Here is a 23,303-nt window from a genome sequence, read left to right on the forward strand (position 1 = left end):
TGACCGTCTTAATGCTGCACTCAGGCGGTGTTAATTCGTAGTGCGGTCTCTGAGCTCAAGCACAGTCTGGGGTATTTACTAAGCACTGAGTATGTTCCATTTGGGAATCTGAAGACAGAATCATGGCACTCTACTAAAAACCCAGGTGTGGGAACTAGTTTTAGCAGGAAGAAGCAAGGGCTTGAGCTCCTGTGCTTTTCCTGCAGTGCTCACAAAGGCCTCCATTTGGGGAGTTTTCCTTCTTCATGCTTTCAGAAGCCAAGGTACACCTTGAGTACGCCTCCAGGTTCTTGAAGTGTGTGTGTGTGTGTGTGTGTGTGTGTTTCCCTCCACACAGGTAAAATGACATGATATGAATAGTTTTGGCAAAAGTTACATACTTTTCCTCTGGATAAGGGATGAGATGATGCAAGGAATTAGAGGCGTGCACTCTGTGTTACTGTGCTCTCAGCTTTTCCTTAGACAGGTGAGTTTGGGGCATTTTTAAATGTCAGTTCCACTCTGTGATGGGTTCTTTACCTGAAGGTTTTGGCCCTCTCTTCACATCTTTTATCTTCTCTTTCTTTCATTTGCATTCCCCTCTTCTTCCCTCCCATCCTTCCCCTTCTTTCCTTCCTTCCTTCCCTCTTTCTAGCAGTGCCATGGTTTGAACTCAGGATCTCAAGCTTGCCAGTCAGGTGCACTTCCAAGCCTGGGGAGTGGCCTTGAGCCTCGACTCCAACCCGCTCACAATTTTTCAAATGTTTTTCTGAATAGAAAGTTCCACCTGCTTGGGAATATTCTTCTTGTCTGTCTCAGCCATTTGTAGGCCACGTTTATTGTTAGAACTACAGATTCTTTAGGTTTTAAAATTTGTGCTAACTTTATGACAGGTATCTTTTTGGAGAATACTTCTGAACATAGTGTTTGAATGTATATACAATTTAGATGATAAAATGCTTATAGTTTATGATAATTTCTCTCTAAGTTGCCTATAATAATAAGAGTTTGATCTGCTATGTTTCACTGGAATGGAAAGAATTAATTTTTGTAGTTATGTAAGAATATACACAAGTTGGCTTTATTTCCTCACAACTCATGGGTAGATGTTTTTCTGTGTTTAAATATACTTTTATAATATTTTAAAAGAATGTGTCCCTCAAAAGATATAAGAGCAGTTAACCTGTCACTTCTCACATTTAGTTAAAGGTGCAATAAATATCTACAAAACAAGTTATCAGGAGGCAGACCCACTCAATACAGCCAGGTCACCTCTTTGCAACTGTAAGCAGTTCTCCAAGAGAACAGGTAGCTCTAGAAATTCCTGGATCTGATAAGGAATGTTCCCCAGTTTTAATAAATAGATGCAGAAACAGTAGATGGGGGTGAGTCACTAATAATGAGTAGAGAGAAGCCGTTTTCTGCAACATCGAACGTGAGCAATATATATATTTTTTGTTTTAGCTGCGTATGCGCTCAAAACACTGAAAGCAGAAATCACTTTAGGTGAAATTTATACAGCATGTGCAACCCCTTGGGGGAGAAATGTTTTCACTGGAGGAAGAATTTGTCAGCTACTAAGAAATTGTTTAGGCTCACTCATCTCCTTTGAATGAGAGCACAGGAGGCCAGCGCGCATAGACCAAACAACCCTGATGGGAAAATATTAAATAGCTTTGGTGCCTTCCAGTCACCTAACAGTCTTTGAAAACCCAGCTCTCTGTGTCCCAGAAGAAGAGTAACTTCTGAAGACATTCCTTTGCCGGTCCAGGAGCATGGGCTGTCATTTGTGCTGCTCACATAGAGAGGGTGGTCGGGGTGTGAGGAGAGCTGCACTTCCGACAGGGTCATCTAACCACTCAAGCACCCATCCCTGACCCTAGGATGGTGCCCTTGCCTGTTCAAAAGACGACTGGCTCCTAATTATTAGAGAACCAGTGCTAGCTAAGTTCTGGGTGCACCTGAACTGGTCTCTGATGCAATGGCCTGATTTGTAAATCCTTTGCTATTCTGCTGTTTCCTCTCACCCCATCCCTGGAAGACTCATGTATCTATCTCTGAACCTATCTTGTCTGTCACCTTCTAGCTATCCATCTATATCTATCCATGTGTCATCTATTTACCTGCCTACCTGCCACCTGTCTATTCCAATCTATGTTCCAGAGCTGGGAATAATGGCACTCATCAGTTTTCCCAGCTAGTTGGGAGGTCGAGGTAGGAGTACTGCTTGTCCCCAGGAATTTAAGGCTAGTGGGGTCAACAAAGAAATAGCCCTATGTCTAAATAAAGCAGTCTCCAAATCCTTTGCTCATATACACTCTACAATGCCCACATGAATCCCCAAACCAGGCTTCTCTTTTTCTTTCTGGTAGGGAGCAGCTGGAGACTGGGAGGTAAGAGCTAGGTCGGTGGTACATTTACTAATTGCAAAAGAGAAAGAAAGAGATTTTCCCCTTGGGTCAGAAAAAAATTCTTAAAAATGCCAAACAAAGTCTAAGCTTTTTGCAGAAGGCTGTTGTGCTTGGGTTTATTTGAGGTTGTTTTCTTTCTTATTACAGATGAGTAAGTACATAAAACACCACACCAACATCCTGGAGACAGTCAACTTAAGTCAGTCTTCAATGGCTCATGCCTATAATCGCAGCTACTGAGATCTGAGGATCACAATTCAAAGCCAGCCTATACAGAAAAGTCTATGATGACATCAGCCTTGATAGGAACAGCACAGGTTCCTAAATTCAAGCTCCATTGCTGGCACACACACACACACACACACACACACACACACACACACACACAAAGTCAAACAAAAATGTTATTGGAAGACCTACAGTGCCCACTTGACCACCCATAGCTTTTTTATCTCAGAAAATGAAATACAACCAAATATTTATGTTACATAATAGTCAAGAGGAAATATAAGTAGAAACTACTCAAGGAGGCTTATGTATAGTCTCGAATTATCTTTAAATCATGTTGCAGAATGAATTTTCAGAAAGACAAAGCATTCAAAACTCTGTTGGCCTTTGAAGCAATAAACAGAATGGGTTGGCTGATCAAATTTGAAAGACATCAGTGACTCAAAGAAAGTGGTAGCAAAAGGCTTGAACTATGGTGTATCTCTGTTAGGACAACTGGAGATGTAGATTCATAGCTGCTAGGCTGTGAGCCAAGGAAGATGTACTAAGCTAGAAAGCAAATAAATGACTAACAGCCAAAAGGAGTTTCCGTTTTTATTATGAATATCCTAAGTGACAACATACTGGGCAGATGTTAGGTTCTCATTGATTAAACTTCAAGAGACCACAGACTACAGCATTCCAAGCAGTTTAATTTTTGACAGAGCCAAAAACAAACAAAAAAAGGGTGATTAAAAATGTTCTCTTGGATGTGAGGGGTGTTCAAATGAGAGTTTTCTCATTCCTCCCCTTCTCCCACACGTATTGTCAATGCTGGTGATTCCCAATATACAATTCCTGGTCTGGAGTCTGGCAGCAAAGCTTTACCTTCTCTGCCCAAATGAGCTAATAAGAAATGTACTTATAAAGTATGTTATGATCCCATGTACTGTCCCCACTGATTGCTGTCCCTGATTCTCGCACAAGGCTCCTGGCTAGGCCCCGCTATTTACAATAGCGGCACGGGAAGGCTGGAGAGAAATACTCAGAAGACTCGATCGCCCCTGGATTTTGTTTTTCAAAGCTTCATTAAAAAACATTTATTTTTTTTTAAACAAAAGCTTAAAACTCTCAATGTTTAGGGAGATAACTAACTAGAATGGACTGAAGCCACGGGTTGAGAACTACATGGTATATGCCTACTACGTTCAAGAAGATAGCCTTGAACTGGGCTCACAACTGTCATCTTAGCTACTCAGGAAGCTGAGATCTGAGGATTTCGGTTTGAAGCCAGCTCAAAAAATAAAAAAAAATCTGTTAGACTCTTATCTCCAATTAACCAGCAAAAAGCTGGCAGTGGAACTGTGGCTCAAGTGGTAGAGCATCATCCTTGAGCAAAAAGCTAAGGGACAGTGGTGCTCAGGCCCTGAGTTCAAGCCCCAGTACTGGAACAAAACCACAAAACAACAACAAAAAAAAAAAAAAAAAAAGAAAGGAAAAAAAAGAAAAAGAATACAGCCTTAGTGTACTAACACTATGGCTGCACCACCCGCTGTCACTCCAAGGCCAGGCAACTTTTCCCAAAGGGTCTCCACGGCCCTTCGTCCTCCCTTCACTGATATGGATACCGCTACAGGTAGCGTTGGTTGGCACTGATTTTTTTTTTTTTCCTACTCAACTTTGGCCTGCAGGAGTGTGTCACTCTTACAGATGTGATACTGTTCATCTGAGAAGATCCTCAAAAAGAACAATTATGAACTAGAAACTCATAGAGTTCGTGTTTAAAATTTATAAAATTAAACCTGCTCCCACAGGTAATACAGGGAGGGAATGCATGCTTGCAACCTCTGGCTTCGATCAGAAACAACACCTGCGAGCACAGAACCTTCGCACCAGCCAGCGGCGCCTTCCTCTTAACGCTTCCTTAACCAAGATCCGATGGGCTGCACATTAGAACTCTGAAGCACTTCTGTCTCATTTATTTCTACAAGGCCTGGGACACAGGAAGCTGCCAGGACTTCATTCATCATCTTGCCTGTTGACAAAAGGAACAATAACTGGTCATCACTGGTCAATGGAATAACTTTTCCTACTTTTTTCTCCCCCCTAGATACGTCCTAAAGAAGAGCTGGTGTCAAACAATAGCATATACCTCCGCGTTTCATCAATGTCTGCATCCTCTGCTTCAGCAGAAAGACCTATCAGACCTGTACAGGACCCGTGCCTCCCCCTGTGCTGGCCTGTCCAGGATGTCAGCAGACCCAGACTGCAGCCATGCTCCCATCTGTTACCAGGCAGGTCCTGACCTTGCTGGGGTGAGTTGGATGTCTACAATGGCAATCCAAGGGACGAATACTCAAAGGGCTTCCCACAGAGCACAAGCAGGTACAATCAAGCCAGTCTGTGGCCGTGGCCAGGCTAAATAACCCCATACTTGGGTGTTAAAGGATCTAGCTGTAAGAACCAGCTCAGCTTGCAGGGAAATTTCAAAAGATCTAGCAGCTTCAAAAGTCCCATACATATCTCTATTTGGGTGGAAATTCTGAAAAAGTAACTGTGACTTCCTATCTTTTCTTTTCTTAAGGCCTAAGATCTTTCCTTTCCTTGTCTGTTTCTTTTTCAGTGCTGTGCTTGAACCCAGGGCCTTGGGCATGCTCAGCAAGTACTCTACCACTATGCTATGACCTCAGCACATGCTAACCTTCCTGAAACTATAATCAGCTAAAAAGTAACTATAATAAGTAAGGAAAACAATGCAGCAACATTTACTAGGCAGTAACGGCATACTGCCTAGTTAGTTAAGTCAGTGAGTTAGATTAGTTTAGGTAACCATGCCATATCTAGTAAACAGCAATGAAACTAAACCATGAGAACACTGTCCCTAAGCCAGATGCTGAACTATTTTCCTATATCTGACAAATACACCTTCTTGTTAAAAACGACAGGGGATGGAAAACATCATGTGATTTTTTTTCACTGATGCAAGATACAATCTAGAATTGGTTGAATATTTGAACTATTTTCCTATATCTGATAAATACACCTTCTCGTTAAAAACGACAGGGGATGGAAAATGTCATGTGATTTTTTTCACTGCTGCAAGATACAATCTAGAATTGGTTGAATATTTGAAAATTGTCAGTTCTCAGTAGTAACAAATCACTAAGCTTCAGGAATTGAAAGACTAGAGCAATTTTGATTGGATCTTTCTGTGGCTAATAAAACAGACAGCACCAAAACAACCAGGCACACAGCCTGACAGCCAGTTCTAAATAATAATTGAGAGACAGAGAAATTAGGGAGAACAAGATGGCAGAGGCAGCATCTAGAGAGAGCTCCAACCCCTTTGAAACTCATCTCCCTACACCTGGTATATCTCCTATCAGGGCTGTCAGTGACCAGCGAGTTTTAGCCCAGAAACCAGATGTCCTATCCTTCTGTCCTTCATGGAGGGCCAACACACATGAAGAAGACCGACTAGGGTCTGTTTTTACATCAGCCCAGATGAAACTGACCTAATAACCAGTGAGATGACACGGTGGTACCCACAGCACTTGTGATGGAGATGGTTCTTTCCAAAAGAGGTTCAGAGCCGCGGCTAACCAGCCTGGCTTGCCATGTTGGTAGGAGTGCCTGAACCACTCACAGATGCCAGTCCCCAATCTGCACTGGACAACATATAGGTTTGGTCAGCCCATGTGGGTGCAGGATGGCTGGCACGGCGCTGGAAGAGCAGTGTACATGAAGGCGTGTGTTAAGGTAATTTGCTCAATGATTTGTTGTTCTGTAGTTAAAAACCCCCTTCAAATGCGGGGAAGCATATCGATTAGAGGAGAATACTATGAATTCATGTGTTTCCAAAGTATCAAGTGTAAAAATTCTTAGAATAAAATGAAGGAAATCATTTGCTAGATGAATGACCTGACCCTGACAGGCTCGTAGAGCCTCTTGCATGCTGTTTCCATGGGTGCTAGGGTGCTGTGGGCAGACAGGAAGAAGGCACAGTGTCCCGGGGGCAGGCCTCGGATGAACTTACCCAGCCAGCTCGTCCACGAGGAGGCGGGGAAATGAGTAAAAGAATGCACTCTGCAATCTCCACGCACACTGGGTCACCAGTTCTGCTTGTCTCTAGCGGATGTGCAACCCTTGGGCCAGTTCTTAGCCACAAAGCCTACTTGAGTGTGAAATGGAGATTAATACCCATTACTGAGGCTGACACTGAGGACTAGGGGAGAGAGAGAGAGGCTGTGTGGGAACGGTGCCCCCAGAAAAGGAAGGAAGGGGACCTTTCCTCTTTCTGCTAGCCATGTTCTAAGGCAGCCATGGAGGGGCAGGGATGCAGTGGATTGGATCTCAAGGACCAAGTATGAGGCTTTGCATAACAGGCCCAGGCTGGCTTCACACCATGATCATTATGTCTCAGTCTCCTGAGTAGCAAGGATTACAGGTGTCACTACTTAGCTGAAATGTTGCCATTACTGTACTGGAAAGAGCCTGTGTTTAAAGAAAACCTATTGTCATTCCTTTTGTGAAGCAAAGGAACCTTTTGAAAAGGAAACAATTACCCACTTGAAGTTTTTCAGGTTTCATATACTCAGTTTGAGGAAAGCGAACACAATCTCGCATCCTCAGCTGGTGTCACAGCTGAACTGGGGAGAGAGGCCATGGCTGTCCATTGGAGCAGATGCTGTTGTTTTGTCTTATTTTGATGCTGTTGTTTTTTAATGGCTAAAACTAATTTGCAAACTAAACAAGTGGCAGAGAATTGACATATCTAAGTCCAGAAATGTCAAGCCACTTTGCTTGGGATGTCAGAAAATATAGCCCAAGGAACAGGTGGGTGTTGGACTACCCATGGTGAGGTAAGATAGCAAGCCAGGGAAGGAATGTGTGGGTCAGTCACAAAAGGCATCTGTGGGACCCAGGCTGCTTGTTCCCAGGTCTTGGACTTCATTTTTGCTGTGTCTTAAGTGGTGGACTGGAAAATACCTCCTCCCTGCCCTCCCGACTCCATTGTTTTCATTTTCCATGATCGTGTGTGCACACAGATCGATCAGGACAAGAACTGGGCTCTGTTTCCACAGAGAGGGCGCATGCAGTGTGAGCCACAACCCTGTGCAAGGGGATTCTTTTTTCTCCACAGGTTTTAAGTTTTCAGGAAGAACTCCAAACATGCTTCAAATGAGCAAACCAGTCATAAATAGATCTTCTTTTCACACAAACACAACACAGCCTCAGAAACATTTGTCCCAAGCAGAATAGAACAGGACGTGATCTGATAAATAGGTGGCTTTCCATAACTGTGTTCTTTAGAGGTCTTGGCCAGCACATGGGATAAGAAAACCTCTTCCTTCGCAATATTGAGAGGTGAGCTTGCTTCATCTGTACCTCATGCAGGACTCACGGATTCAGAGTAGCTCAGGTAAGAGCAGAGAGGCCGGGGACTCTGAAATGAGTTGAAAGCTCCTGGTCTAATAATAGAGCTATCAGCAGAAGTCATTACAGCTAAAATAGCTCTCTGCACTCTTGAAGAATTAGCTCAAACTTGGCAACATCACAAAGACATCCTACCCTGGGAATCCTCGTCAGAAATCCCAGATCCCCTAGGCTGACCTCTTTGCTTGAGCTCAGGGGGACTTTAGTCAATTGAAGTCAAAAGCCCTTCAAGAGTTCACATCTTGTTCACTTATTTCCTACTCAAGAAAGAGAGATGAAACTCCAGGTACAATTTAGTTCTGGCAATATGTTACCATTCCCCCTTCATAAAATCCTCAAAAAAAAAAAAAAAAAAAAAAACAAACACAAAAAACACCAACTTTTTTTTTTTTTTTTTTTTTTTGCCAGTCTTGGGGCTTGAACTCAGGGCCTGAATACTGTCGGGCTTTCACAAGGCTAGAGCTCTACCATTTGAGCCACAGCACCACTTCTGGCTTTTCTATATATGTGGTACTGAGGAATTGAACCTGGGTCTTCATGCATGCTAGGCAAACACTCTACCACTAGACCGAACTCCTGGCCCCTATCTCTAGATTTCTTAAACAGCATAGGCAATTTTCAAAAATTCAGTAATGAATAGTAGCCATGAAAAGATATGTCCCCTTCTCCCTTATATGGCTGCTGGTACTTTTAAAAATCTTGTTCCCACAACTACTGAAATGTGTCAGTCAGTGGAGTTCATTTGGATTTTTATTCGGGAAACACTGCCTTTATCCCATTTGAGGTTGGTTTCTCAGAAGCCAGGCAGTCTCGAGACTAATTTCTCTTTCCTAAGGTCCTCTTTAGATTCAAGGTATTTTTTTTCCTCTTACAAAAATCATATCACTTAGATGATGGACATAGAATCCCCTCACATGCTCAGGAGGTGGTATAATATGGAATCTTCCAGAACACACCTCACTGGTCCTTCGGATGTAGCACTGTAATCCATCTGGCCTGTCCAGACTCCTGGTACCTTTTCTAGAAGACCTTAGGTGATGGATACAATTCACTTGTACTGAGTAAAATAAAACTCACAATCCTTATTGTCTAGGATTCAATTCCACGCCGCCCATTTTTAACTTGGAAGTTGATACCTTCATGGGACAAGGGATCGTTCTGCTGGGAAGCAACAGTCCTTTGCTAAGTTCATTCACAGCAATAAAGCTCAAGTCTCCGGATGCTTCATTTTAGAGAACAGGTCAGGAAGGATCCAGGGTTATTCTCACTTGCATCCAACATTCTCCTGATGGAGAAGCAGAGGCGCTAAGGGGGCCGCAAGACCAGCGCCATTTGTGATATGAACTCCGTCGAAGAAGGGCTCTGAATAGACATTTGTTATCATGTCTGGTGTTGTACTCGAGGAGCTACATTCTCACTACTATGCTATGTTCTCACCACTGGTCCTGTATACCAGGGGCTAGGCAGACAGAGAGAACACTAAAACTCTTAAGGCCAATTACTACATGTCAGAGAGGAGAGGGATGCCAAAAGTAGCAAACAGAAATATACATCATTTTTAATATATGTATATATGTATGTGTATAGACATATATCCTGAGCATTTCATGGGACACACTTGCATTAAAATTATGTGTTAGCTGGACTGGATCACCTGCTTTCTGCCCAGTGTCCTGCAGAACTGAACACTTACTTCTAGGATGCCCACCTATCATTCCCAATCCCTGACTGTAGAAATGTGACCTTTACAAGTTCTATGATAGTTACTGTTAGCCTAGGACTGTTCTAGGGGCTGGAGACATGAATAAACACTACTGTTTCTGTCCTCAGGCAGCTGCTTCCAGAAGGACCAGGAAAGGGGAAAGGAGAGGAAAAGGAAAAGGAGCAGGGTGGGGAGAGATGAAAGAGGGGCTGGAAGCCTTGTGTAGATGGGGTGCTAAGTCATAGATAGATAGATAGATAGATAGATAGATAGATAGCTCCACAGTGTGGTTCCAGAAAGCCAACTGTTAACATAGCTCCCACGTCATGCTAGGAAGGTAACCCAGTGACCTGGAGAGATGGGGCCCCTTTCCCCGCCGTGCCCATCAGAGGTCCAAGAGAAGGTGCTCAGGCTGGCAGCCTATACTGCTCAGCACCAGCCAATGTTGCCCCTGGACAGGAAAGGGGAACCAACATTCCTGTGGCTCTGGAAGCCCCTGTTCAGATGGCCCACGACACACATCTGCTCTCAGATATGTCATGGCCATAGCATCACTGAGTACAACCGAGACCTCTGCCATCAGTTATCAGCCAGGGTGAAGGGCTGAGCCCTTTGGGGTTTTCTTTGTATTCACGACAAATGAAAACTTGAAACAGAGCAAAGAGTCTATCCTTACCAACCAACTCATCTGAAAAAAGAAAAGAAATTGCAATGCTTTATACACCAACTCAATCTAAGCCATGCCAGAGCTTCTTGCAGTCTGGCTGTGGGGTGGAGATACGTAAATGAAGGCTCCCTCCTGCCCCTCCAACAAGCAAAACAATGGGTCTCACAAAATGAGCCAGACTGAAACTGATGCCCTTTTCACACAAGATGAGCCAAGCTTCTCCATTCGGAATCCTACCCTAACCATCGGGAGACAATCTCAATCATCACAGCTTCCATAGACTCCCTGTGAAGATTCAGGGATCCATAGAACATGAAAGCACCACAGATAGAATCAGAGCCACATCATCTGGGTCCAAAGGGGCTCCTGCTTATCAGCTGGCAACAGCCAGGACCCCAGAGCTGTCTCTGGCTTCCCAAAGACTCCTGTGCCCAGGCTCCTGTTCTGCGAAAGGTTGACTCCTCCAAGAGCACAGTTCCCTTTCCCACAGCAACAGGGGCTGAGAGCCCAGATCTGTGTTCATTGTTGATAACAGACGATAAGTCTGATCCCTCAGTCACGCTACACGGATCTTAAAATGGTGGCCTTCAGGACACCTTTCTACCACAGATGTATTCAAAACTTGTCTCTCTGACTTTCAGTGTGTGGAACTGAGAGTCTGACTAAAATTTCAGCTGTTATTTGGTATGTGGGTGGACAGAATCTTAACTTGAACCATATCCCTTGCATGTGGGGGGTGGGGTAGGAAGGTACTGGGGCTTGAACTCAGGGCTTTGCACTCTGTCTTCCCTAAAGGCTGACAGTCCTCCTTTTGAGCCACACCTCCACTTCCACAATTATGTTGGTTACATTGAGTTAAGAGGGTCACAGAAGTTTTGCTGGGATGGCTTCAAACCCAAGATCTACAGATCTCAGCTTCCTGAATAGCAGAGCAGGAGCCACTACTGCTCAGGCTGAACCGTATGCTTCCAGCCCTCTACACTGCCTTGGTCTCCCATGCTCTGTTGGACTGTCCCCCTTTCAGGTCTCACCCTCATCCCTGCTGGCCTGAGCCTAGTACCCAGCATGCTACCCATACCTGAGCAGCGAGCGCTGCAGACCCAGATGCAGATCTCATCTATCATTTTGTGTGTTTCCTCTGCCTTCCTGCAGCCACGAGGTTTAATTAACATTACTCTTCTGGTGCCTCACTGTCTGCTATGCTTTCAAAGGGTTTCCTATTCACAGTGTTTTACTAATTCTTTTATATTCTTAGGAATTAAAATAGGTCCAGATTTAGAATTGTAATTGGTTTTATGCAGTCCATACATACGCTATCCTATGCTATTTTCTGCACTATGCATTACGTTATGCTTTCAAAAATAAAGCCATAATCACAAATAGGAGATGCAGAGGTCAAGATCAAATTTTACCTATACAATGGAACAAGAAGGCCTCTTCCATTCTAACATTTAGCAAAAGTTTTTTTTTTTTAATTACAAAGAAGATTTGGAAAGTTGACCTGCTTCATAATTAAAATAAAAACAAGAGAGACTTTCTTTCCTTCTGCCTTCTACCTTCTACCTTTTTTTTCTTTTCTGGAATAATGTATTTAGAATCATGTCATTAGAAATCTAGTATTGCTACTACAGGCAATATCATGGCTTTACATTAAGTCCAATAAAACAAAAAATGATTCTGGAAAATTAAAACAAACAGGAGAGAGATGGATTCTGCTCATTTTTAAGAGGGTATCAAGTGAGGTGAGCTGGGGGTGCAGGCCAATGTGAACATGCCCTCATCCCCCATGCCTCCAGTCCAAGGCTGGATGGAGACTGCTCCCTGCTGGTATCCCATTTTGAACAAACCCCAAAGGGATGTAGCTTTGGCTTGATTAACCAAGATGTCGAGGACAGGAGCCAAAAACCCCACTATTTCCCACCCACTCTGTGCAACACCTTCTGGGAGCAGTTATGATTCATTATGGCACCGGACCATGGACCTGGGGCCTGGGCCCATGTACCTTGGTAAATTTATCACCTCATTAGTGACAATATCTGGAGCTGGTTCCCTAAATATATGCTAATAGCATACTGATGATGTGTTTTATGTAAATGTCACATGCACACACAAGAAACATGTAAAAGAACATAGGAAATTCTTAGCCTTGCTAAGGGTCTCTGGTCCCACAGCTACAGAGTTAGGTCGGTAGAACTCAAGGTCTAGAGGCTCAAGCCAAGCAAATGTGAGGCCCTGAGTTCAATTCCCCACACTCTGTTTTTTAAACACTGAATTTTTATCTGCATTGTTTCAGGATGAATAATGGAGTCAATTTTAACAGTTGTATTCTAGTCTACACAAGTCTTGGAGCTCAGATGTTTATGGCATATCTTACAAAGAGGCATGCTGTCAGCTGAACGGTTAAGTCGATTTATATGTACATTTCATATTTTAAGAAGTTACAGAGTTCATTGGTTTGGCATCTGGCTGCAACAATTCCATGTTTCAAAAAAATCTGTAGAGTACATCTGTTAGCAGTTTTGAATTTCTACTGCACACTAACAAGTTGGTGATAGCAAGCTGTCTTCCAATTAATGTTCCAGAAACATTGATTTCAAGATTTTTAGAAGGAGAGCCAAGATTTTCGGGGATTCATTTATGTGAAGTACTATCATGCATTTATTTATTTATTTTTGCTTTTTATATTATAAACCTTTCATGCATGGACTATTGTCAGTAAGTCTTGAAAATGTTTCATCTTACAATCTTTAACAGGTGATAAAATGACTTTAATTTTCCCCAACCTGATGGGGAAAATCAAAACATTGTAAACCACTAGCATATTAAGCTCTTTTCATTCTCCCTTCTCAAAACTGAGCAGTTTTCCTTTGTCTTTTGCTCACAGAAAATTGTGTCTCAGAAACCGCAGAGATCTCCACCCACCCAGATCGTTCACATTTCTTGGCTTGCCTCCTGCCTTTTACAGCCATCTTTCGTAAAGTTACAACTCTATGGTCTTTACATTTTCTGAGCCCAACCTTCTGGATAAGGGATCTTCCCAGAGGATTCCGGGGGCCACCCCACTGCTGTAGACCTCAGTGCCACCACTATGCCTCCTGGACCTGAGTAGCCTGCCTGGCTACTAAAGCCCAAGACCAACCTGATGTCCAACACCAAATAAGAATATCAAATTAGGGGCCGGGAGTTTGGCCTAGTAGTAGAGTGCTTGCCTAGCATGCACAAAGGCCCGAGTTCGATTCCTCAGTACCACATATATACAAAAAAGCCGGAGTGGTGCTGAGGCTCAAGTGGTAGAGCTCTAGCCTTGAGAAAGTCCAAGGACAGTGCTCAGGCCCTGAGCTCAAGCCCAGGACTGGCAAAAAAAAAAAAAAAAAAAAAAAAAAAAGAAGTATCAAATCCTAATGTACAAAATCAGGAAATCTGCCAGGTGCCGGTGGCTCATGCCTGTAATCCTATTCAGGAGGCTGAAATCTGAGGATCATGATTCAAAGCCAGCCCTGGCACAAAAGTCTATGAGACTTGCCTCCAATTAACCACCAGAAAACTGGAAGTGGTGCTGTGTCTCAAGTGGCAGAGCGCTAGCCTTGAGCTAAAGAGCTCAGTGACAGCACCCAGGCCCAGAGTTCAAGCCCCACAACTGACAAAACAAAAATATATAAATGGAAAATAGGTGATAATGATGCTTTCATTTGAACACTGGTTTTGTTGAGGAGCCCTCTGGTGCGGTAAGGTAGGGCTTTGCTGCGTCTTCTTTAGCAGCAGTTTCAGGTAGGAAGCAGCCTTCTCCTCTACCAGATTCAGGGCTTCCTGAGGGAAAGAGTGGGAAGAGTACTGGAAAACTGAAGATCAGACTCTGGCTCTGGGCCCCTGCCATTAGGACTGGCACTACATTAGTGTTTCCCATAGTACCTGCTTTGTAACGATGGGAAGTAAAGAGAGAAGTGGTTCTGGAGACCGTCCTGCTCGGTGCCTGCCCCATCACACTCCTCTCAGATGTGAAAGCAGCCAGCAGCCCAGATGGTGATAGTAGGCCTTTGTGTAATCAGTGTTCAAAGGCAGAAACTCTTGTAAGCCAAGAGCAAGAATTTCTACCTCAGCAACCAAAAGTAATCCAGGGACCTTCTACACATTAAGAGTCTAGAGAGCAGAGTACCGGTGGCTCACACCTATAATCCTCAGATATTTAGGAGGTTGAGAACTGAGGATTACTGTTCAAAGCTGCCTTGGGGCTTGAATTCAGGCCCGGGCATTGACCCTGAACTTCTTTTGCTCGAGGCACGCATTCTACCACTTAAGCCACAGTGCTACTTCTGGCTTCTTCTGTTCAGAGGGATTCAGTCCACGGCTTCATGCATCCTAACCAAGCACTGTATCACTAAGTCACATTCCCAGACAAGCTGGTATTATATTCATCAGCTACCACACCTGGCCCCAGGTTCTTTTTCTTTAGTACACAAGGTCAAATACCTATCTTCTCTGTCATTCATTCTCCCCTGAATGTTCACGGGTTTCCCTGTGGGCCAACAGCCCTCATATCAACACGTATCACAGTGGCTCTCCTCCTCTGACCCTCCCTCAAGTCAGGGACAGCTGGATGACTAGCTGTGAACTGCTACAGTCACAGTGAGCAGGGTCCTGGGGGGCAGGGGAGAGGAGATGGGGTTCACAAAATGTTATTTAAGTGATAGTTCCATCTACAGCACACAGAATCCTTCAAAACAAATGGCAACTAAGATAATATGCATGTGTATTCAGTATCTGGCAGTGCTGTACTAGAGGGTGACCCTGTCTTGTGGCATCCTCAAGCAATCCTCTGAGGAGCCCAGGCTTCCATCCAGCCACTGAGTAACTTCCTGAAGACTCAAAGGCCTTGGGTAGCAGATGCTAGATGTGAAGTCAAATCGCAGAGGCGCATGCTTTTAGCATGACGTGACATTACCTACATAACATGAAGCTCTCTACACACTGAAATTTCACTACAACAGACTTGCTACTACTTTTATTCGACAACAATGAAAATAAGCTTACTTGATAACATTGGAAGAACACAAGTGTTTTCTAATGAGAAAGACAATTACACGGTACACATTCAGAAAGCCATTTGGCATCGAGAGGAGAAAGAATAGCACCCAGTGTTCCCATCAGTGACAGAAAAAGAAGCCACAGCCACAGGCTCCAGATCCTCAGTGAGAAAAGCTGGTCCTTTGCAAATCAGCCAGAAAAAAAAAAGGAAGTCAGGTTCTAGAGTTAAGCACACATTCATGCTGCATTAGGCATAACTTACTTGGAAGACAAATAGGCAGGCATTAAATCTCCGTTTTCTATAATATGGAGATATGGGATATTCCATAGAGCCCATATGTTTGATCTCAACTATCATCTATGATATTCCACATAGCGTAGTTTGCAGAACTCTAACTGCACGTGCAGTGGAAATCCAGCTTGGTATGTGGTTACATTTTTGAGCAGCAGACATCAGGCTGGTGGCTCCTTCTTTACTTGCTAGCACTTTCCTTGTTTTCCTTCTCGCTTAAGACACCATGCCAGTCTCACCACTGTCGCTATTATGCAGTAGAAAATCAAATGGCCAACATTATTAAGAGATGTGATGAATCTGATTCTACTGTCTGCCAATATACCACACTGGATTTCCAGTACCACTTTATAAGAAATCTGATTGCATTCCACAAAGCCTCTCTCAACTCTTTCTTATCATCTACCTGTAAACACAAAGCCCTAGGAACTCTCCACTACTCACACACTCAACAATACCTGGATGCCTTTCCTATGGGCTCCAGGGTTGGCTTCCCTTCTACCTAGACTGATCCTGTCATGACCTCCTAGCTTCCCCACACCTAGGCTTTAACACCCCTTGCCTCCAAACAGATCTGGCTGCGTGGAGCCTCTGACACTTCATCTGTGTTTTCCGTTAAATATTTTCAGCAGGAATAACTACAGGACCTAGGCAAGTGGCTATAAAGAAGTCAGGTATTTATTTTATGTACCCCGTCTGGTTGTGCAAATAATTTTGAAATCTTGTTCTCTTTCTCGAGAACTCGCAGTGATGGAGTTTCTGGGATACTGCAGAGTCAGGCATCAGGAACTGCACCCGTAGAAATACCAGATACACAGCTAGTCAAGAATGGATCATGCCTGCTGGCTTCACAGGGGAGGGTCATCTGTCTCCTTCACCACTGTCTCCACATCTATGGCTCCCCAGGGCTCCAGGCACCCGGAAGGCCCTGGGAAAATGGCTGCTGCAAAGAAGAATTACTCAGGGTTGCGAGCCATCTGGGACACTGGTTCCCTGGCATCTGTCCTCCTGACATAAACTAGAACTGTGCTCTGCCTTACACTGTGGAGGTAGCTACTTAGCTGAGGCCACAGGGTCCTGAGGACACACACCTGCAACCTGCCTATTCTGTTTCCTTTCTAAGTGAGGCTGTACAACAATGTACTGCCACCTATCACATTTACCTGGGTTCACTGGTGAAACAATATGATGACTATGGAAGAAAAGAGGCACTGGGGTGGGATAGGAAATAGATAAAGAATTTATAGCAACCAGTGGATGGAAGTTTTCTAGCAAACTAATTAGGGAGAAATACTTGTGAGGGACAATTGTTTCAATCACCAGTACAAGTTATTATGCTTGTGGTGGGTGGATTTCCAATGCCTGCTCTGATTTGTAAAAATCTACGTCTTGATCACTTTTGTTACAAGTGTTTCTGTTATCATGTGTAGTTAACTCTACTGCAGCCCCATGGACCTGGGCGCCTTGGCTCACAAGCCAGGTGCAGTGGCTCATGCCTGTAATCCTAGCTCCTCAGGAGGCTGAGGTCAGAGGATCGTGGTTCAAAGCCAGCCTCAAGACTCTTATCTCCAATTAACCACTAGAAAAACAGGAAGTGGCGCTGTGGATCAGGGGTAGGGCAGTAGCCTAGAGCTGAAGAGCTCAGGGACAGTGCCCAAGCCCCATGACCCAGGGAAAAAACAACAACAAAACAACGCACAGGTGAATATGATCCACGAGGACACTAAATATATACTTTAGCTTTGTAATTTCTGAAGTAGGTATCACAATTCAGTGAATTCAGATTTATAGATATTATGGTTGTATCTTGAGTTTGTACAGGAGTATTGAATTGCATTTAAATATTTCCCAGACTCCTTACCAAAATGTTATGAAAAATTTATTAGCAAAAGTGGATCTTGTCATGGCTTATTCACTTTATTCCTTATACAAAAGGAAACTGAATGCAGATGCCTTCAACTAAGAATCATATAAGGATGTTTTATATTTAAATTGGTTGTTGAGACCCAAAGGGCAAATCTTGAAAATAACTTCCAAATGTCACAGCCGGCTGTCAAGCAAAACTTAGACAACCAAGAAAGATGACAGGGAAGGCCTTGTAGGCCAGAATCCAGGAGTTTGACCCTAGAGCTTTGAACTTGGACACAAGTGTAGAAGTGGTAGGCTATAGAAAAGTTTTAAGTTCTCATAAATAAAATATCTCTACAAGTACAATTAGATAGCTATGGTCACATAAACACGTAAAACATTATATTCCTTAAGTCTATCACACTTAATCAATGGTCTTAAGTAAAAATAAGAGTTAAATTTTATAGTCAACTAACATCTTAACTGAGAACATGGTAGAAAAGAAAGCAAATGGAGAAGGTGCTTGTATGTCAGGGCTGAAAGCTAAAAGTCTTAAATTGATTGATAAAACATTTGATTGACCAATTATCTCTCAACAATGGATTTCCATTCTGTCTTGATATAACTCATTAAATGTTTATACAGCTGGGCACTCATGGCTCATGCCAGTAAGAGAAGGGAAAGCTAGAGTTGCCATAACTGCCAGAGATGCTGGGAAATACTGCGTGCAGGCCCATTGATGCAATCCCATATGCCTTCTAGGATGTAAGCCAGCCATCAGTGCTTTAAAGCTCGGCAGCTTCAGGTTTTAAACTAGAAATGCAAGATGAAATACAGGATGTCCAGTTACATGTTCATCCCCCATTCTATTTCCAAATATTGTCTAGAATACTTCTTTTAAGAATGAATACTATCAATAATAATAGTAGCTGCCAGTTTCATGGCTGTCCACGTGCCAGGCCATCTCTAAGTGATGCCACACTATGATGTGCTATTAAAAGCTCTCTTGACACAATGGAGAAATGAAAACAGAAAACAATTAAGTTACTTGCCCAAAGTGGACTCTTATGGGGACACAGAGAAGTATTATTTCCACCAACACATTGCTATGTACTGTGTATGATTGACTTGAAGTTTTGGCTATGAAATAAAGATATTATTATATCTCATTGCAAACCAGCATTGTTTCATATTAAATATTCCTGTAACCAGCAAATATATCCCTGAAGGAAGCCTTACAGAATACTGTTGTAGGAAATATTTTGTTGCCATGCTCAGAAGCGTAATACATAATTGTTTCTTATGTCGCTGCTTTTGGAAGTCCTAGGGATTTAACTCAGAGCCTTGAAATTGCGAGACAGGCATTCTACTACCAGAGCCAGTCTGCCAGCCCTAGTGCAGTTTTTTTGTGTGTGGGGCGGGGGAGGGGAAAGGTTGGTGCTGGTTCTTGAACTCGGGGCTCAGGGGGCTACCCTGAGCTGTTTCACTCAAGCTACAGCTCTACTGCTACTGATTTTCTGATGGTTAATTGGAGATGAGTCTTCACAGACTTTCGGGCTCTCAAGCTGGCTTGGAACCCTAATACTCAAATCTCAGCTTCCTGAGTAGCTAGGATTACAGGGATGAGCCCCCAGCGCTTAGCCAAAGTATAGTTTTAATAAGCAAAAGTCCACTATAGATAACAAATTAAATGCTAAAATAATGTCTCACTAGCACATTTCATTCCATACTGAATTGGACAAAAATTAATGTTCTTTCAAACTCTGAGATTCAATATTTTTACCTGTGAAATCATAATCTCTGTTGAAATTTTGACTTAGCTGACTCATGTTAAGGACACTGAGGAAAGATGTGCTGTGTCTCCAACAAATTTATCCATTAAGGACATATGATAAACAATTGTAAATGACTCTTGGATGACACCAGGCTGTGCTAAGTGAAGTGTATAGTGTGTGGGGGGGGGGTGAGGAGGTGTTATGGGCTGTAGGGTGTGGAACAGATTAAAATTACCAGATTGACCAATGATGACTGTGATTCGAGGGAAGGCAGCTCTGGTTTCTTTCCATGGCTGCACAGTGACCTCTACTGGTAATAGAAAGACCTTTACTGGTAGTAAAAGAGAATCCTGCACTTTTCTCCCCAAGGTTTTCAGACATTTCCTTTGGAAACTTTTGCTATTCTTAAAGAAATCTCTCTTTACGAGAATTCCAACTGATGTAAGCCACAAACATAGTATTACAGAACACAAAGAAACAAAGAGTAATTTTAGTTCAAAAATTAATCCTGCGGGTAATACAACTACCAGCCAAAGCTGAGCAGAAAGGCGCCCTCCCCTCTAACAGTGGAAGCTTGTGTCAAATAGATTCAAAAGCTTTGTCTCTGGCAGAAACTAGTAAGCATAAGTATATGGTGTCACAGGACCAGCTGTGTGCACCAGCCCTCAAGCTAGTCAGAGAACCAATCCTGTGCTCAAGACAGAATTTCTCACCAGGACCAAGATGACAATAAAACATTTTCAAAAGAACTATGGTAATCCAGAAACATAAATCCTGCTTGTACATGTACAAGGTTCTCAAATACTGTAATTGAGAGGTGTCTTACAGCTCCCCCCTTACTTTTTAATAGTGTAGTTCAAGCAGCAGTATGAAATTCCACAACATGCATTTTCAGCCTAGCAACTAGACCGGGTGGAGATGAATAGGAATAGGGGAATCAAAGGAAAAAAACAAAACCAGGTGGAGCTGTGGCTGCAAGCAACACTGCTCAGCTGCTGGGGGGAGGGGCAGTGTAGATGGAGTGGAGAGGGAGGAGAAGGAAGGCAAGAAAGGTTCCAATGGCAGAGTAGTTCACTTTGAAGCTGTCCACTCCTGATCCTGTGTGGCCACGCACTCTGTGGTAGGCACACCTGATCTGTGCAAAGATGTGTTTACATGGTAGACAAGACTTTCCTCACAGATGCCAGGCAGGGCAAAGCCAGGCTGGGTGGATTAACTCAAAAATTAATAGAAGCCAGGAAAATGCAAATTCTACTTGTATTTTACTGCATCACCTGAGGCCGACAATGAATTTTACAAATTCCACTCCCAGTATGTGCAAAGGAGTGTGTATGTAGGAATATACAGTGAGATACAAATCTATGCATCTAGAGGTGACAACACAAACCTTGCACTTGGTGCCCAGATACTTTAACACTCAGCGGTCATCAGCAGCAAACAATTTTACAATTCAGAATTATTATTATTATTATTATTATTTTTTGGCCAGTCATGGGGCTTGACCTAAGGGCCTAGGCACTGTCCCTAAGCTTCTTTTGCTCAAGGCTAGCACCACTTTCAGCTTTTTTCTGTGTATGTGGTACTGAGGGATTGAACCCAGGTCCTTCATGCCTGCGAGGCAAGCACTCTATCACTAAACCAAACTCCTGGTCCTATCAACTCAGAAATTTTAAATTTTGTCCATCTCTAAAAGAGTTACCATTTGGGGACTTGAAGCACCCTCTGAGATCGGGAGAGTAGAATTAAGTGGCCTCAATTCTACTTATTAAATCGTTTCTTTAAAAAATACTATTTTGGGGATTGGGAGTGTGGCTTAGTGGTAGAGTGCTTGTCTAGCATGAACGAAGCCTTGAGTTCGATTGCTCCGTACCACATACACTGAGAAAGTCAGAAGTGGTGCTGTGGCTCAAGTGGGAGAGAGAGCTAGCTAGTGCCTTGAGGAAAGTCATGTGCGTGTAGTCCCAGCTGCTACAGACTTAGCAGGATGGCTTGAGGCCAGTCTGGGCGACATAGCTAGACCTTGTTTTGGCTTGGCAGTGCATGTCTACAATCCTAGCAACTCCAGAGGCAGAACACAAGAGGGTCCTGTGTTCAAAGCTGGTGTGGGCAACACTTGGTGCTGCAGTGAATCTTGGGATATGTAGGGAAACTGTCTCAAACAAAGACTTAAAGGTTTGTAGTACACATCAGAGAAGATGGAGTTAATAGTGCTAAAGATGTGAGGGTTTTCCTTTAAAAGGATTCAAAATTGTTTTTTACTCAGCTAATGCATTCATGTCACTATGGCCACATCTCCATTTTGAGTTTTACAGCACAGCCTCCAGACGCTCAATTTTAATCACAGCACAGTCTTACAGCAGATTTGAAAGTCAAGTGACTTCTGTAAAACTGTTAAGTGAAAACTAATTTTTGCTGTGGAGAATGCCTTCCCTTTTACCATCTGCTAACAACCCTGTAGCAGAAATGTTCCATATTTTTCTACTTAGTTTTGAGACACAGTTTTAGTATTATGCAGCCCAGGCTAGCCTCAGACTCGAAACTCAACTGGGATTGCAGGCGCTGACCAACAGGTCCAGTCACGACGACAAGCGTGTCAAAATTCTCCTCTCTACCTGGAAGTGCTGACCAGGTCTTTCATGCGGTTATTTATTTATTTTTAACACCTTCTCTGATGCAATCTGTATCAGTCACTTCTTATTTAAACACACAACTGAGTTAACAGTCTGCAAACAGCTGTCCTATGTAGTGCCACCTATCATCAACCTGCATTCATTGGGATAGACTCCTGAAATCCTGTTTACCTTAAAGTGATTTTCTTTCTTCTTCTTCTTCTTTTTTAATTGCCAGGCCCAGGGCTGGAACTCAGGGCCTGAGTACTGTCCTTGGGCTTTCTCAAGGTCAGAGCTATTCCACTTGAGCCATAGCACCACTTCTGGTTTTTTTCTCTGTATGTGGTACTGGGGAATCAAACCCAGGTCTTTGTGCATGTGAGGCAAGCACTTTTACCCACTAGGCCAAATTCCAGACCTGTAAAGTGACTTTTTTTTTGGCCAGTCCTGGGGCTTGAACCCAGGTCTTTGTGTAAAGTGATTTTCTTTAAAGTCATTTTCATAGGAAAAAATAGTCTGCGCCTTTGTGCATAACTTGCCAGGACACAGTGCATTTGAGCTGTGTGTACCTCTTTTAAACAAATACAGCTTGGGCAATTTTATGACAAATAAATTGCTTTCTTCCTACTCTTAATTTCTTCTCCCACTGTTCTAAGGATGAAGAAAGGTTATGTGAGTAGATTACAGAACCATTTTAGTTTCCATGCTTCCAAGAAAATGGAATGAAAAGTTACATATTAACATCCAAGGGGAATAAATCTTTCCAGGTTCTACTTCTAATCCTAATTAAATGAATACAAAGAAATTCACTGCTTGTGAGTCAAATTATAAAAAGACAAGTTTAGAGATATTTACACTAACCCCAGGTCAAGAAAGCTAGAGGGCAGCTTGAAGGTCAAGGCTGGAATTTCTGCCCAGGTAGGAGTAAATTCTACTTAGTGCCTCTGCCCTCCCACCCCACCCAGGCCTTTTCCAGCACCACCCCTGGACACCTTCACACAGGCTGACTCCCCTCAGTCCTCTCACTTCTCAGTGTTGCAGAAATGGAATTCCTGATAACTTTTTTTTAAAACTGTGAATAATCAAATAAGAATTCAAATGCGCACTGCAGAAAGGAGTTTGAGGTTGTCTGCAGGGAAGTTTGAAGTAAGCAGTCCAAGTCCAGACACCTTTCCAGATGACATAATGTGAAGGCAGAATCAACAAACACTGCAGGCCTTGCTGTTCCGCTGAGTCAACAATCAGCTCTTCAGAGGCAAACTCTGTCACAGCGATGGCTTGCTTGGTAAGAGATAGCACAAGATTGGCCCCCAAACCCCAGAAGATTACTTACTATCCTTTTGGCTTCCATTTGA

The 23,303-nt window shown here is 43.2% G+C and overlaps 1 protein-coding gene across 1 annotated transcript in view; it reads right to left on the reverse strand.

Annotated features, from left to right (window-relative positions):
- Positions 1-4,095: 4,095 nt before the first annotated feature.
- Scaf8 (SR-related CTD associated factor 8) overlaps positions 4,096-23,303 on the reverse strand; it is a 107,849-nt gene continuing 88,641 nt past the window's right edge. The window contains exon 23 of the mRNA XM_090337927.1: positions 4,096-4,632. The gene's annotated coding sequence lies outside the window, so the exon portion shown is untranslated. The remainder of the gene's footprint in view (positions 4,633-23,303) is intronic.

Source organism: Megascapheus bottae, chromosome 8 (genome assembly GCF_031878675.1).
Source record: "Megascapheus bottae isolate mThoBot1 chromosome 8, mThoBot2.hap1, whole genome shotgun sequence".
Classification (NCBI taxonomy): domain Eukaryota; kingdom Metazoa; phylum Chordata; class Mammalia; order Rodentia; family Geomyidae; genus Megascapheus; species Megascapheus bottae.